Source organism: Oncorhynchus nerka, linkage group LG23, assembly GCF_034236695.1.
Source record: "Oncorhynchus nerka isolate Pitt River linkage group LG23, Oner_Uvic_2.0, whole genome shotgun sequence".
Taxonomy (NCBI): Eukaryota; Metazoa; Chordata; class Actinopteri; order Salmoniformes; family Salmonidae; genus Oncorhynchus; species Oncorhynchus nerka.
Window position 1 is genome coordinate 15,111,880 of NC_088418.1, and position 13,311 is coordinate 15,125,190.

Below are 13,311 nucleotides of genomic sequence, written 5' to 3' on the forward strand. Positions count from 1 at the left end.
AGGCTGGTCATCAGCAAAAACACAGTGAAGGCTGGTCACCAGCAAAAACACAATGAAGGCTGGTCAACAGCAAAAACACAAGGAAGGCTGGTCATCAGCAAAAACACAATGAAGGCTGGTCAACAGCAAAAACACAAGGAAGGCTGGTCATCAGCAAAAACACAATGAAGGCTGGTCACCAGCAAAAACACAAGGAAGGCTGGTCATCAGCAAAAACACAATGAAGGCTGGTCACCAGCAAAAACACAAGGAAGGCTGGTCATCAGCAAAAACACAAGGAAGGCTGGTCATCAGCAAAAACACAAGGAAGGCTGGTCTGCCAGCTAGACCCTGCTGATCAGATCAGCTTTCCCACCTAGACCCTCATATCCAACTAACAGATCCAGAGTTGAGTTTTATCTTTATCCACGTCCTGGGGTTGAGGATAAACAGAATGAAAAGTGGGAAATGTGAGCACCCACGTCCTGGGGTTGAGGATAAACAGAATGAAAGTGGGAAATGTGAGCACCCACGTCCTGGGGTTGAGGATAAACAGAATGAAAAGTGGGAAATGTGAGCACCCACGTCCTGGGGTTGAGGATAAACAGAATGAAAAGTGGGAAATGTGAGCACCCACGTCCTGGGGTTGAGGATAAACAGAATGAAATGGGGGAAATGTGAGCACTCACGTCCTGGGGTTGAGGATAAACAGAATGAAATGGGGAAATGTGAGCACCAACGTCCTGGGGTTGAGGATAAACAGAATGAAATGGGGAAATGTGAGCACCCACGTCCTGGGGTTGAGGATAAACAGAATGAAATGGGGAAATGTGAGCACCCACGTCCTGGGGTTGAGGATAAACAGAATGAAATGGGGGAAATGTGAGCACCCACGTCCTGGGGTTGAGGATAAACAGAATGAAATGGGGGAAATGTGAGCACTCACGTCCTGGGGTTGAGGATAAACAGAATGAAAAGGGGAAATGTGAGCACCCACGTCCTGGGGTTGAGGATAAACAGAATGAAATGGGGAAATGTGAGCACCCACGTCCTGGGGTTGAGGATAAACAGAATGAAATGGGGGAAATGTGAGCACCCACGTCCTGGGGTTGAGGATAAACAGAATGAAAGGGGAAATGTGAGCACCCACGTCCTGGGGTTGAGGATAAACAGAATGAAAAGGGGAAATGTGAGCATGTCTAAATTAAGATTTTAGAAGTTGTATAGTGTATGCCCAGCATTAAACAATGCTAGTCAGACCACCTTGAACAGCATCCAACAAGCACTGACCAGCATGGACCAGCAGAAGAGGAGAATAACAATAGGCTCATGGAAAACAATTCAACTAAGTTTAGCTCTCTGGATCCTATGATTGAGTTAGCGATGAGTTGAAAAAATACAAAGCCACATGACCACGCCAACTGAGTGTTTGTCCTGTGTCCTGTGTCTGTGCCAGACAGTGTGTTTGTGAGTGTAAAAAAAAACAGTCAAACTGCCTGCTATTGGAGAGAAAAACACACACACAACACACATCCAAATTTGTCCTCAATCAAACCCACACATCCCCTCTGTCTCCTGTCTCTCTCGCACAAACTGACCTCACCTTACAAATGCCAGTTTCACACACACAAATTAAACCTACAGATGAGGTTAAATATATTGGCACCATCACTATTTCTTTTAAAATAAGTTGACATTTAAAAACTTTGTTTGATTTACAACTGCACAGGACCAAGAAAATATATACTTTTTAATTGAAATTAAGATTTTTCACTTCAAAGTAAAAACCTTTCAAACTAAATTATAAAAAATTCAAATAAATTTGGTTGGAAGCACTTATTGTCCTTTACTGTGTAATGTATCTCACCTGTGGTACGTTTCAGGTGCCTACAGGGTAAAACATCGCCATTCAACCAGTTTTGAAAGAAAAAAACTAAACATTCTGCTCAATTTAACTTGGCAAGTCAGTTAAGAACAAATTCTTATTGACAATGACGGCCTAACCCGGACGACGCTGGGCCAATTGTGCGCCGCCCTATGGGACTCCCAATCACGGCTGGTTGTGGTATAGCCTAGAATTGAACCAGGGTCTGTAGTAATGCCTCTAGCACTGAGATGCAGTGCCTTAGACCGCTGCGCCACTCAGGAGCCATTGCATTTTAAAATACAAGGGTGTCAAAATATTTGACCGCAACTGTATTCCCAGACTAAGATACTTTCAATGGAGAGTCAATATTGAGCGTGCCATCTAGTCCAGGAGTATGGCTAATCTGGGCTGTGGAAATCAACCTGTACTCACGAACACTCACTCTTTCCCAACCATGGTATATACTCTATAGTGTCTTACCTTTATGAGTCCTGTTGTACTCTACTGCTCTTCTCCTCCACACCTGACTCTACCTGCTTCATACTGCTCCTCCTCTTATACACCTCTCTTCCATACCTGATTCTACCTGCTTCATACTGCTCCTCTTCCACACCTGACTCTACCTGCTTCATACTGCTCCTCCTCTTATACACCTCTCTTCCGCACCTGACTCTACCTGCTTCATACTGCTCCTCCTCTTATTCACCTTCCCTTCATTCCCTTCTTTCCTCTCTCACACTCATTCTATCACTTCCTCTCTTCTGTCTCACTCTCTAACTCTCTCTCTGAGCCCAAGATGAGCAGGTGGCCGTGTGTGTGTGACTTAGAGCTGTAGCATTAGCATTAGCCCTATGGATTAGCATCTTGTCATCTCATTAGCTGCAGCTCTGCTCTCTCAGACTGACCAAATCCCTGAGCAGTGTGTGTGTGTGTGTGTGTGTGTGTGTGTGTGTGTGTGTGTGTGTGTGTGTGTGTGTGTGTGTGTGTGTGTGTGTGTGTGTGTGTGTGTGTGTGTGTGTGTGTGTGTGTGTGTGTGTGTGTGTGTGTGTGTGTGTGTGTGTGTGTGTGTGTGTGTGTGTGTGTGTGTGTGTGTGTGTGTGTGTAACGATTATTGCTCAGATGGAAAATCAACATTTTTCCCGATGGCCCAATAAATAATAATATGAATGATGTTTGTCTGTGTTGATTCCCACGGCCCAGATTAAGCGACTCCTGGACTGGCACGCTCAATGTTGAATCTCCATTGAAAGTATTTTTAGCCTGAGAATACAGTTGAGGTCTGATATATTGGCACCCTTGCGTTTTATAATAGAGTGCAATTGAGCAGAATGTTCCGTTTTTTCTTTCAAAACTGGTTGAATGGCAATGTTTTACCCTGTAGGCACCCGTAGGCACCTGAAAGGCACCACAGGTGAGATACATTACAGAGTAAAGGACAACAATGGCTTCCAACTAAATTCATTTGAATTTTATATAATTTAGTCCAGGCCATTTTTTACTTTGAAGTGAAAAATCGTATTTTCATTTTTGAAAGTTTGTTTAAACACAATCTACATGAGCACGCCCCCATCCATATCAATGGAGCTTAGGACTCTGAAAAGATTTGGCATGAGCCCTCAGATCCTCAAAAAGTTCTACAGCTGCACCATCGAGAGCATCTTGATTGGCTGTAATCACCACTTGGTATGGTAAATGCACCACCCTCGATTGCTCCAGAGGGTGGTGCGGGCAGCCCAGTACGTCACTGGGGTCAAGCTCCCTGCCATTCAGGACCTCCATATCATGCGGTGTCAGAGGAAGGACTGAAAAATTGCTAAAGAATCCAGCCACCCAAGCCATAGACTGTTCACTTTGCTACCATCTGGCAAAAGGTACGGACGGGAGCATCTGCTCTCGGAACAACAGGCTCCAAGACAGCTTCTACCACCAAGCCATAATACTGCTAAATAGTTCATTAATGGTTACACAGTCTATCTGCACTGACCCTACCCACTAGGCACAGACAGGTTGAATCAATGTTGTTTCTATGTCATTTCAATGAAATTACACACTCACAAGATGATATATGCAATACATACTACACACACACACACACACACACTACAATGGCAATCTCACACAAAATCCACACACATACACTACATACGTATACCAACACAACACAAACACACACACCTTTACACTCATCACATGCTGCTGCTACTCCGTTCTTTATTTTACTCTTATTATAATCTATCCTGGTACTCCCTGTATATAACTCCACATTGATCTGGTACTGGTACTCCCTGTATATAACTCCACATTGATCTGGTACTGGTACTCCCTGTATATAGCTCCACATTGATCTGTATATAACTCCACATTGATCTGGTAATCCCTGTATATAACTCCACATTGATCTGGTACTGGTACTTCCTGTATATAACTCCACATTGATCTGGTACTGGTACTCCCTGTATATAACTCCACATTGATCTGGTATTGGTAATCCCTTCTCCACATTGATCTGGTATATAACTATAACTCCACATTGATCTGGTACTGGTACTCCCTGTATATAACTCCACATTGATCTGGTACTGGTACTCCCTGTATATAACTCCACATTGATCTGGTACTGGTACTCCCTGTATATAGCTCCACATTGATCTGGTATTGGTAATCCCTGTATATAACTCCACATTGATCTGGTATTGGTACTTCCTGTATATAACTCCACATTGATCTGGTACTGGTACTCCCTGTATATAACTCCACATTGATCTGGTACTCCCTGTATATAACTCCACATTGATCTGGTACTGGTACTCCCTGTATATAGCTCCACATTGATCTGGCATTGGTACTCCCTGTACATAACTCCACGTTGATCTGGTTCTGGTACTCCCTGTATATACAGTGGGGCAAAAAAGTATTTAGTCAGCCACCAATTGTGTAAGTTCTCCCACTTAAAAAGATGAGAGACGCCTGTAATTTTCATCATAGGTACAGACAAAATGAGAAAAAAAATCCAGAAAATCATATTGTAGGATTTTTAATGAATTTATTTGCAAATTATGGTGGAAAATAAGTATTTGGTCACCTACAAACAAGCAATATTTCTGGCTCTCACAGACCTGTAACTTCTTCTTTAAGAGGCTCCTCTGTCCTCCACTCGTTACCTGTATTAATGGCACCTGTTTGAACTTGTTATCAGTATAAAAGACACCTGTCCACAACCTCAAACAGTTGTAAAGTTGTAAATGAGAACTTGTTCTCAACTAGCTTAAAAAAATATATAACTCCACATTGATCTGGTACTGGTACTCCCTTTATATAGACCCACATTGATCTGGTACTCCCTGTAATATAGCTCTACATTGATCTAGTACTGGTACTCCTTTATATAGACCCACATTGATCTGGTACTCCCTGTATATAGCTCTACATTGATCTGGTACTCCCTGTATATAGCTCTACATTGATCTGGTACTCCCTGTATATAGCTCTACATTGATCTAGTACTGGTACTCCTTTATATAGACCCACATTGATCTAGTACTGGTACTCCCTGTACATAGGTCCATTCTTAAAAACAAAAAAAAATGTACCCCCTTTTCGTGGTATCCAATTTGTCAGTAGTTACTATCTTATCGCTACAACTCCCGTACGGGCTTGGGAGAGAGACGAAGGTCGAAAGCCATGCATCCTCCGAAACACAACCCAACCAAGCCGTACTGCTTCTTAACACAGCACGCATCCAACCCGGAAGCCAGTCACACCAATGTGTCGGAGGAAACACTGTGCACCTGGCGACCTGGTTAGCGTGCACTGCGCCCGGCCTGCCACAGGAGTCGCTAGTGCGTGATGAGACAAGGATATCCCTACCGGCCAAACCCTCCCTAACGACGCTAGGCCAATTGTGTGTCGCCCCATGGACCTCCCGGTCGCGGCCAGTTGCGACAGAGCCTGGGCTCGAACCCAGAGTCTCTGGTGGCACAGCTGGCGCTGCGATGCAGTGCCCTAGACCACTGCACCACCCGGGAGGCCCCATATAGGTCCATTCTTGTGTATTTTATTCCTCTTGTGTTAACAATTATTTTATTTTTATTCGTCATCGTACCGGAAGAGCTCATAAGCAACATTTCACAGTTAAGTCTACACTCGTATTCGCCGCATGTGACAAATAACATTTTATTTGATTTGTGTGTGGCCTTCGTTGTGTTTTCACTGGTGACCAACCTTTGTTTTGCTTTCGCTGGTGACCAGCCTTCGTTGTGTTTTCGCGGGTGATCAGCATTTGTTGTGTTTGTGCTGGTGACCAGCATTGTGTGTGTTTTCACTGGTGACCAGCCTTCATTGTGTTTTCGCTGGTGATCAGCATTTGTTGTGTTTTTGCTTGTAACCAGCCTTTGTTGCATTTGTGCTGGTGACCAGCCTTCGATGTGTTTTCACTGGTGACCAGCTTTCGTTTTGTTTTCAATGGTGACCAGCTTTTGTTTTGTTTTCAATGGTGACCAGCCTTTGTTGTGTTTTCACCTGTGACCAGCCTTTGTTATGTTTTCACTGTTGACAAGCCTTCATTGTGTTTTTGCTGGTGACCAGCATTGTGTGATTTCACTGGTGACCAGCCTACAATGTGTTTTCACTGGTGACCAGCCTTCATTGTGTTTGTGTTGGTGACCAGCATTTTGTGTTTTCGCTGGTGACCAGCCTACAATGTGTTTTCACTGGTGACCAGCCTTCATTGTGTTTTCGCTGGTGACCAGCCTTCATTGTGTTTTCGCTGGTGACCAGCCTTCGTTCTGTTTGTGTTGGTGACCAGCATTTTGTGTTTTCACTGGTGACCAGCCTACAATGTGTTTTCACTGGTGACCAGCCTTCATTGTGTTTTCGCTGGTGACCAGCCTTCGTTCTGTTTGTGTTGGTGACCAGCCTTCGTTCTGTTTGTGTTGGTGACCAGCCTTCATTGTGTTTTCGCTGGTGACCAGCCTTCATTGTGTTTTCGCTGGTGACCAGCCTTCATTGTGTTTTCGCTGGTGACCAGCCTTCGTTCTGTTTGTGTTGGTGACCAGCCTTCGTTCTGTTTGTGTTGGTGACCAGCCTTCGTTCTGTTTGTGTTGGTGACCAGCCTTCATTGTGTTTTTGCTGGTGATCAGCATTTGTATTTTTGCTGGTAACCAGCCTTTGTTGTATTTGTGCTGGTGACCAGCCTTAGTTTTTTATGTTGACCAGCCTTCATTGTATTTGCGTTGGTGTCTCGCCTTGGTTGTTTTCACTGGTGACCAGCCTTCGTCTTGTTTTCATTGGCGACCAGCCTTCGTTGTGTCTTTTCGCTGGTGAATAGCTTTTGTTGCGTCTTCCCCTAACCCAAGTCACATAATAAGTTGTATTCACTCACTCTGTGTGCAATAATTGTGTTTAACACGATTTTGAAAGACTACCTCATCTCTGTACTCACACATACTGTACCTTACGCATACATATGTAAGGTGCATTTCAAACACAGATTCAACCACAAAAACCAGGGAGGTTTTCCAATGCCTCACAAAGGGCACCTATTTGGTAGATGGGTAAAAAAAAACAGACATTGATTATCTCTTTAAGCATGGTGAAGTTAGACTTTGGATGGTGAATCAATACACCCAGCCACTACAAAGATGCAGGCGTCCTTCCTAACTCAGATGTCAGAGAGGAAGGAAACTTCTCATGGAATTCACCAGGAGGCCAATCGTGCCATTAAAACAGTCACTGAGTTTAAACTGAGGATGGATCAACAACATTGTAGTTATGCCACAATAGTAACCTAATTGACAAAAATATATATATATTCTAAAACATGCATCCTGTTTTTAACAAGGCACTAAAGTAATACTGCAAAAAAGGTGGTAAAGCAATTAACTTTTGGTCCTGAATAATAAGTGTTATGTTTGGGACAAATCCAATACATCACATTACTGAGTTCCACTCTCCAAATTTTCAAGCATAATGGTGGCTCCATCATGTTATGGGTATGATTGTAATCGTTAAGGACTGGGGAGGTTTTCAGGATAAAAAAATCAACTAAATGGAGCTAAGCACAGGCACAATCCTAGAGGTTAACCTGGTTTAGCAGACACTGGGAGATTAATTATATTATGACACAAGGCGAGACCCAGATATAGACACAGGAGGCAGATGGTTGGAGTTTAAGATGTTTAATAATCCAAAAAGGGGTAGGAAAGAGAATGGTTGTGGACAGGTCAAAGGTCAAAACCAGTTCAGAGTCCAGGAGGTACATAGTGGCAGACAGGCCATAGGTCAAGGCAGGCAGAATGGTCAGGCAGGTGGATACAGAGTCCAGAACAGTCAAGGGTCAATACCGGGTTGGCCTAGAAAAAGGACAATAGCAAAGGCAGGAGTACGGGGAAAAACCACTGGTTGACTTGGAACATACAAGACAAACTGGCACAGAGAGACAGGAAACACAGGGATAAATACACTGGGGAAAATAAGCGACACCTGGAGGGGGGGTAGACAATCACAAGGACAGGTGAAACCGATCAGAGTGTGACAAACTCACCTTTCAGCAGGACAATAACCTAAGACGCAAGGCCAAATCTACATTGGAGTTGCTTACCAAAAAGACTGTGAATACAGTTTTGACTTAAATCGGCTTGAAAATCTATATCAAAACCTGAAAATGATTGTCTAGCACTGATCAACAACTAATTTGACAGAGCTTGAAGAATTAGTATTATTATTTAATGTTTTATCCACAAGTGTCAAGTGTCTGGTTCATAACAATTGTTTTGTTCACAGTACTCATTATCAATAGAGAAATATCTACATAAAAAAATATTAATTTACATACTTTTATATCTTATATTCAGTCTCTTTAACGGTACATATAGATATTGCTATTCAATGAATTAGTATCTGTACCAAAATAAAGGCATTTCACTTACAAATAGTGCAAAAGGTATGCATTCTAGCATGTAACACCATCAAATTGTATGTGTGTTGTCCAACACATACCAACAGATTACCCTGTATGGCAGTGTAAAAATAAATGTTACACAATCGCTTAGCATGAGGCTACGCTAGCTAGCAAACTTTATAACAATTAATTACGGCAACAATATCAAATACTAAAACATCTAACTACAAGGATTCATTTTAGAACAAGGCTGTAACGTAACAAAATGTGTAAAAAGTCAAGGGTTCTGAATACTTTCCGAAGGCCCTGTATTTCTTATTAAATATATTTAATTAAAATACATTTTTACACAAATACATTGCTAATATATTTAAAATATATTATTTGACATTTTGACATACAGTATATTCCAAAAATGTATTTTAAATTAATACAAATTGAATGAATTAATAAATAAAAACAAACAAAATGTATTTTAAATGTATTTTTAACTGTTTGGGGAGGTGATAACACCATGCTAGAAGCGGACGTCTGGTTGTAATTGGCAAACTGTTTTAACATTGCAATGACAGGTTTCAGTGAAACCCAGCCTTCCTTTCCACTGTGTAGTCTTATCAATAGTATCAGTCTGTCACTGATAGTGAAAGTGGATCCTAATGGCTCAGGGGCGAATTAGCCATCTGGAAATTCTGGAAAATGCCAGATGGGCTGGGCATTTTTGTTGTTGGGTGGTCTGGTCAAAGTTGACACACACACACAAACAATGATATACTAAATAAAACAATGAGAAAGGTGACATGGCCATACTAATCTATAATGAGCCTTTGGCTGATCAGTGGGCAACAGCCGGCCCCCCGACCAAGATGGGCCGTAACAGTTTTTCTGATAGGCTGAGCTGAGGTCACGCAAAGACACATTCAATGTCAAATACGACATCAGCAAAGAGACCTGCTCCGACTCTCTCATCAGTTAGACAGACAACATCATGGATAGTAAATACATTTTCTTTAAACAGAAAGGTAGCCTGTACAGTGCCTTGCAAAGGTATTCACCCCCCCCCCCCCCCCCCCTTGGCATTTTCCCTATTTTATTTTGTTGATTTACAACCTGTAATTTAAATGGATTTTTATTTGGATTTCATGTAATGGACATACACAAAATGGTAAAAAAATAATAATAATAATGGAAAAAGGGTGCGTGCATATGTATTCACCCCTTTACTATGAAGCCGCTAAAAACGATCTGTAGCCACCAATTACCTTCAGAAGTCACATAATTAGTTAAATAAAGCATGGTGGTGGCAGCATCATGCTGTGAGGGTGTTTTTCATCAGAAAGGACTGGGAAACTAGTCAGAATTTAAGGAATGATGGATGGAGCTAAATACAGGGAAATTCTTGAGGGAAACCTGTTTCAGTCTTCCAGAAATTTGAGACTGGGACGGAGGTTCACCTTCCAGCAGGACAATGACCCTAAGCATACTGCTGAAGCAACACTCGAGTGGTTTAAGGGGAAACATTTAAATGTCTTGGAATGGCCTAGTCAAAGCCCAGACCTCAATCTAATTGAGAATCTGTGGCATATCACTTAAAGATTGCTGTACACCAGCGGAACCCATCCACCTTGAAGGAGCTGGAGCAGTTTTGCTTTGAAGAAAGGGCAAAAATCCCAGTGGCTAGATGTGCCAAGCTTATAAAGACATACCCCAAGAGACTTGTAGCTGTAATTGCTGCAAAAGGTGTCTCTACAAAGTATTGACTTTGGGGGGTGAATAGTTATGCCCGCTCAAGATTTCATTTTTTTTGGTCTTATTTCTTGTTTGTTTCACAATAAAACTTATTTTGCATCTTCAAAGTGGTAGGCATGTTGTGTAAATCAAATGATACAACCCCCCCAAAAAATACATTTTAATTCCAGGTTGTAAGGCAACAAAATGGGAAAATACTAAGGGGGATGAATAATTTCAAAAGCCACTGTACATGTAGAAAGAGCACATTCTACATTGTGACTTCACTCAAAACGTCCTATTTTTTGGGTGGCTAAAACCATTATTTGGTCAAACAGAAGTGCATTATCCTCATGATTCCTGTAATGAAAGTGTCTGCCCTGCTCCTTTGCCCTTGCTGGGCCCCGCTGATGTGATGAGCAATCCACTCTCCTCTACCCCCATAGCTCTCCTCTACCCCCATAGCTCTCCTCTACCCCCATAGCTCGAGAGAAAATATGCAGTCTGATCGTATAACATTTCAAAATGTCATTGCGGGAAAACACAGCTTTGGAAGCTTCGCCCGCTTGTCCTTGTCGAAGAGATGAGGGTCTCAGCTTTCTGTAGGTATAATTTGTATTTCTCAATATTCAGCTGAATAGCAACTATTTTATATTTGATATGGCTTTGAGATATGGAGTTGTGCGCGTGAAATGTGGACTGGCCATTGCGAGGGCATAGCCCTAAAGGCCACATGACTACTGGCAGTGGGTATTATATTTAAAGTTAGCAATGGGTTTTGAGTTTCCACTTCCTCAGGTGTTGAACCCCACATGAATTAGCCTATGATATTAGTTAGTGCACATAAAGATGTATGTAATTAATCTCTATTGAAACAAAAAAAAAATCTGGAATTTTTGGAGTTCTATTTTGACTAGGATGACCAGACGTCCCTGATTAGCCTTCATTAGGAAAAAACAACAACTCTGAAGTTGCTTTTAAGCCAGTATTTCAATAATCAAACGCTGTATCCAATGAGATTTGGCATGTAAAAATCGATCCCTGTACCAAACTCGTTGTACCAAACTCGTTTGCTTGTGTGGTGATCAGTAATACAATACAAACCATCGCATGAACCACAATGCCCATGGCCAGAAAGTTCATCCAACAGCATAGGCTACCAAACTTGGGTGATTGTAAAATTACTAGATAGACAATTTTTTTCTATCCAATTTTAATTCCCAAAATATGGTCACCTTCATTTGGACAGTAAAATATAGCAACTATTGTCTACACATCAACCCAAAATGCATGACTATCATTGGATTCGGTTGCACATCAAAATATCCTGCTTGGACCTGTTAGATGAAATAACTTCTGAATGACTTTATAAGATGTTGAGACAACTCACGATATGGGTCCAACAAATCATGGGCTGCTGCCACCAACTGTAAAGCTAGTGGCACCGGTGATAATGAGTTTGCGGCGTGTGCAGTGATGTGGTCTGGTGTGGATAAAATTCTAGGGCCGAATTGTCCCAGTCGTCCCCTGGAGTGGCTACAGGTTATGTGAGCAGGTAACACACCTGCCTTGCACCTGTTATGAAAAATATTCCTATTAATTAGAAAAACAAAAAAACATTAAGTCCACTATTTAAGGGACTTTCGTTTATAATGTCATTGTTTTATCAAGGCATATCAAGGTAATTCTCTTATAAATCAACTTCTGTTAGGTCAAATCGGTCAGCCGTATTGGCACTCCCTAGTAGGAACAGTCCTCCATTGGAATGAATGGCATTCTATAGTATTTTAATGAAATGTTTCAAGGACAAAATTAAATATATTTAAGTGTTTTTGTTGTTGTTGTAGTAGTCACTGTAACATCAGTACACTCTAAAAAAAAAAAAAAAATGTATTTTTTATTGTATTGTTTTGCTCATATAATATAATTTAAAAGTCTGCGTTAAGGTGTCTATAATATAATAAACATGTCAAAAATTAATGTAGACATTAATAAATGTAATTCTATAGCTTCCTTTTATAGCAATAGCACAGCCATCAGTGGAGGCTGGTGGGACGAGTTATAGGAGGACAGTCTCATGGTAATGGCTGAAATGGAATTAATGGAACAGAGTCAAACGCGTTGTTTTCATATGTTTGATACTGTTCCATTAATTCCATTCCAGTCTTTAGAATGAGCCCGTCCTTCTATAACTCCTCCCACCAGCCTCCACTGAAAGCAATCCAAGATGGCGTAGCAGTCGGACGTGTGTTTGTCTTGTCCCGTGTTAATTAGTCTGTAAATAGTCTGTTTTCGTTTTTTTCGTATATATTTTAAATCTCACTTTCCATCTACAAACTAAACATACAGTCGTGGCCAAAAGTTTTGAGAATGACACAAATATTAATTTCCACAAAGTTTGCTGCTTCAGTGTCTTTAGATATTTTTGTCAGATGTTACTATGGAATACTGAAGTATAACTACAAGCATTTCATAAGTGTCAAAGGCTTTTATTGGCAATTACATGAAGTTGATGCAAAGAGTCAATATTTGCAGTGTTGACCCTTCTTTTTCAAGACCTCTGCAATCCGCCCTGACATGCTGTCAATTAACTTCTGGGCCACATCCTGACTGATGGCAGCCCATTCTTGCATAATCAATGCTTGGAGTTTGTCAGAATTTGTGGGTTTTCGTTTGTCCACCCGCCTCTTGAGGATTGACCACAAGTTCTCAATGGGATTAAGGTCTGGGGAGTTTCCTGGCCATGGACCCAAAATATCGATGTTTTGTTCACCGAGCCACTTAGTTATCACTTTTTCCTTATGGCAAGGAGCTCCATCATGCTGGAAAAGGCATTATTCAT